Source organism: Sycon ciliatum, chromosome 4, assembly GCF_964019385.1.
Source record: "Sycon ciliatum chromosome 4, ocSycCili1.1, whole genome shotgun sequence".
NCBI classification, from domain to species: Eukaryota; Metazoa; Porifera; class Calcarea; order Leucosolenida; family Sycettidae; genus Sycon; species Sycon ciliatum.
The window spans coordinates 39623511-39628348 of NC_088646.1; positions in this window are offsets into that span (position 1 = coordinate 39623511).

Below are 4838 nucleotides of genomic sequence, written 5' to 3' on the forward strand. Positions count from 1 at the left end.
TTACGTACACATATCGTACATGATCGGAAGAATCACATCTCCATATTCAGCTGACAGCAGCGCGAGCAGACGATGTTTCGGGAGACGGTCTCGTACGCTCGACGCTCGCGCGCGAGTCGCGATATCGGAAATCGGTAGTTCGAGTCAGTGAGTAGTACAAATATCGTACTACTCCCTGGTTCGAGTTGTCATTCGCAGTGCTGCGAAATAATTTTCACCCCAAATCGGACACCTTCCTGCCAAGCTTGCAAGGCTGGCCACATGGGGATATGGTGCGAATTTTTTTCCTCAGCAATTTTCCCGAAAATTCAAAATATCGCCGAAAATTCCATGGAAATTCGCTCCGTTGCCATGGTAACCGATATAGCACCGACGTCATGGATTTTGTAATGCATGAGCGTGGTCGCACACTGTGTGTAGACGTCTACATGCCACTCAGGCATGTTACTTTGCACTTCCACAGCCTGCCAAGCGCTAGCCTTTTTACATGACATTGCACATCAGGGAGTCGTCAAAGTATTCTGTCCCCGGGGAAAATCGCGATTACGCGGCCGCGTTTTTCCCCCGCGTTTTTTGCGATTTTTTAAAAGACCGCGTTTTCCGCGATTTTCCTGCGTTTTTGTTGAACTTTTTTGTTGGACTACACATACAATCAGTGCACTATTCGGTCAGCTACGTCTCATCGTGGCGGCTTTGTACTCAAATATGACGAGTGCTTACACCAGAGACTTGTAACTGATTGATTTCACTACATACTCACTGAAAATGGCCTCATATCAACTGCAAACTTGCCGCATATCAATAATATTCACCGCATATTTAAAATCGACAGGGGGCGGGAATTAGAGAGGGGGCGGATCAACGGTACTTTACGGTACATGTACTACTGTAGAACAGTGATTTGTGCCTTCAGTTGCCATAAGTAGGCATTGGCGGATAAATCATAAAGCTCGAAAAGGTGGCAGATTCTGTTCGAAAAGCAGTGAAATGGGCAGAACCATACAAACCTTATGGCGGGAAATTCCTCGAATTCTGCTCCATTTCTTTATCCACATACCAAACATGCATGAAGCTTACCAGAAAAAGTACCGAATTCTGCCAATTGTTCTGCCGGCATTATCCGCAAAGGCCTACTGAAAAGTGAAAATACGGTCAGGGATAGGCTCCGGCGGATTATGCTCGCGACATCATGGAATTATGCTTTCATGGATTCTCGCATTATGCTCGCAAAATCCTCATATTATGTTTTGGCACGCGGGGCCCGGGGATACATATTCACTTTGCTGCACTAATGGAGCCCCAAAGTTCGGAAAATTGTGCCTTTTTCGTACTTGCAAGTGGCCATAAGTACAACAATATGTTACACGAGTATCCCTATACCAAGGTGTCCATGCATGCTAGTGATTATCATGGAAAAGGGAAAACATTACTTCTATAAATTCATTAGTTGACTTTTGACTTCTTTTTGTACTTTATTTAAAAAAATATTTTTTCATTGCCAAATCAGTTTGAGTTACCTTTGAAAATTATCATGTTCAACTGTCTTCGTAATCGTCATACTCGTCCAACCGATATGTCACCCTCACCCTGCGAATAATCAGCTCATCTCTTCCGTAGCTCCACCTCTCCTTCCATCATGACCGAACACCAGGGAGTCGTCAAATACCACCGGTATTTGACGACTCCCTGCTGCACAGTCATGGCTGCTAAAATCCAGAGGTCATGTAAAAAATGACTTCGTATCATGAATAATGTACATGTAGATCTACATGTACGCAGAGTCAGTTTGCGGACTTCCCGTCACTATCTCGTCCGCCCCAGGATACCTGATAAAGGCTGATTCACTCACATCTTCTGCTACATGAACTGTATCAGTGTGAGAAAGAACTTTGAAGAAGACGAGTTCGACCATACAATAATGTATTGCAATGAGTTGTACCCTGCTTTTCATTGAAAACACTATCTGCAGTGCATGGCCTCCAACTTCAAGCCCTTTACCATGCAGACCACCAGGACTGATCAGGTGCATTGTACACAATTGTGTAGCCTATATACTAGAACTGTGGTACAATCATGTAGTTATGCTCTAGATCCTACCTCCGAAAGGATGCCAAATTGTGCTCCAAATTTTCAACCACCAAATTATGCCAATGCCGCCATAATCCGCCGGTGCCTAGTCAGGGATCAGTACTTTCCTATGCAGAAGTCCCGTATTTTCACTTTTCAGGGCAACTGAAGGCACAAATCACTGTACTAGTACATGTACATGTACACACACTGGGAATGAGTACAGAAAAAAGCTCGAAACTTCGAAAACTTGGACGCGAAGTTGCAGTGATTTGCGAAAGTAACTTTCTCTTTTCTCGGTACGCATTTGACTACAGGGAGTAGTAATTTTACAGCCCCTGCTTGCGACTGAGCTGCATATACGATACGGTACTAAAAGATTCAAATAATTTCGAGAAAAAGTAATTTCGCATTGCTAAACCTCACATGTTTTCTTTTTCAAAATAGATATTCGCGAAATATCACCACCACTGAAAATTCGAATTTTCGCATTGCTAAACGTCCTTATTTTTGGCTACTTTTCGGACCGGTTTTTGGAAGAGCCTTCAAAAATCGGACACTGTCCGAAAAATCGGACGGTTTGGCAGCACTGCATTCGTACACACGCTGATCTGCATGCGGATATGCATGCTTCATGCGAATATATGCTGTCATCATCAAAATAAAAAAAGCAGGGATGCCCAGGGCCAGGGAGCCCTACACATACCGGCATATGTAGGGCTCCCTGGCCCTGGGCATCCCTGCTTTTGATCCAGTAGAGCACTAAAACCTTTTTTTTTAGTATTCCCATATCTGTACATTGTACTTTTTTAAAGGGGAAGTTAAGGCAAACATTAAAATTTCACCAGTTGTAGTCTTCGGGGTGCTGAGTCGAATGGTCGTGGTCCGAGGAAGCTGAGACGCTCCCTTCCTACTTGAATCCCAATCGAACTCGCGCACTTCCACCGAAACTGGGTGACTGCGCCCTACTAGATGGGGATTTGTATGCAAAATGTCACTAAAAGCGCCATTTCGTTCTTATAAAAGCACGGATGACCGCGATTGGCCCATATGTTGTAGTCTTTTGGACGCTGAGTCGACTGGTTTTGGTCCGAAAAGGCTGCAATGCAGCGTTCCTCCTTTATTCCCAATCGAACATGGTTGAACAAGCGGTCCCGTGCTCCTGCGTACGCCAGTCACCTGGTCACCGTGGCTGCAGGGTACAACTTACTAGCCTGTTTGACCTTTTTTGGGTGCAGTCCTGTCACTCGAGTTGAACCTTGGTGTGAAAGTTGTCGCCTGCTGGCGTGGTGACCAGGTGATTTGGGCACCCAGGAGCACGTGACCGCTTGTTCAACCATGTTCGATTGGGAATAAAGGAGGAACGCTGCATTGCAGCCTTTTCGGACCAAAACCAGTCGACTCAGCGTCCAAAAGACTACAACATATGGGCCAATCGCGGTCATCCGTGCTTTTATAAGAACGAAATGGCGCTTTTAGTGACATTTTGCATACAAATCCCCATCTAGTAGGGCGCAGTCACCCAGTTTCGGTGGAAGTGCACGAGTTCGATTGGGATTCAAGTAGGAAGGGAGCGTCTCAGCTTCCTCGGACCACGACCATTCGACTCAGCACCCCGAAGACTACAACTGGTGAAATTTTAATTTTTGCCTTAACTTCCCCTTTAAAGTGTATCTTTTCGACTTTTACAACAAAAAGCATAAGTACAGCCAGACCTCGCATAACTGCACACATCCGTTTTCGACAAAAATATCCGGATGGGCGAGGGAACCGGGTCCTCACCAGGTACGCCCAATCGCAACCGCAAGCAGCGCACACGGCGTTCACGCAAGGGCTGAAAGGCAAGTGGACATTCCTCGTTCACACCATGCCAGAAGCGACGGAGAATTTCCAGCCACTGGAGGAGATTATCCACGACGAGTTTATCCCCGCGCTCACAGGACATCCCGCTCCTGATCAGACCACCCGCACTCTCCTCGCTCTGCCTTGTCGCCTAGGGGGGCATGGGTCTAATCAACCCGTGCGATCTCGCTAGCCAGTTTGATGACTCCAGGACTATCACGCAGCCATTGGTGGAGCGGATCACTGCGCAGAACACCGACCTAGGCGATGTTCACCACATCATGAAGGCAGAGAAGGCGAAGGTGAGCAGGATCCACTCCGTAAGGGAGAAGGAGACCCTGGGCGCTGTGGAAGTGAGCATTGCTTCGGACTTAAAGCGGTCCAGGGAGCTGGCGGCGGAGAAGGGTGCCTCATCGTGGCTGAGATACAAACCACTGAAGATGTTTGGCTTCATGCTATCCAAGGGCGCATTTCACGATGCGGTTTCACAGCGATATGGCTGGCCTCTGAAGCGGTTGCCCTCGGCTTGCAGCTGTAGAAAATCATTCACCATGGCCCATGCTCTCTCCTGCTCAACCGTCGGCTACCCTAGCCTCCACTACAACGAGATACGCGACCTCACAGCATCCATCATGAAGGAAGTTGCGCACCAAGTTGTGAACAGGAGTTCGCTTTTCATTTGTTTCTATGAGGCAGGCGTGTACTAAACTGTGATATAATTACATTTCTATTCTTTTTCTGGAATTCAGGACCACTATAATCACACACTGTTGAGGCAAATACACTGGAATCAATAACGAGAGACGATCCTTTCTTCGCATATTTCTGAAAACAGTGAGTAAACGAGGCCGATAACCTAACATCATTTTGACATAACTTTATGATGCTGACGTAGTGTAGTAGCTAGTGCGATGCAAATAGCAAGAAAA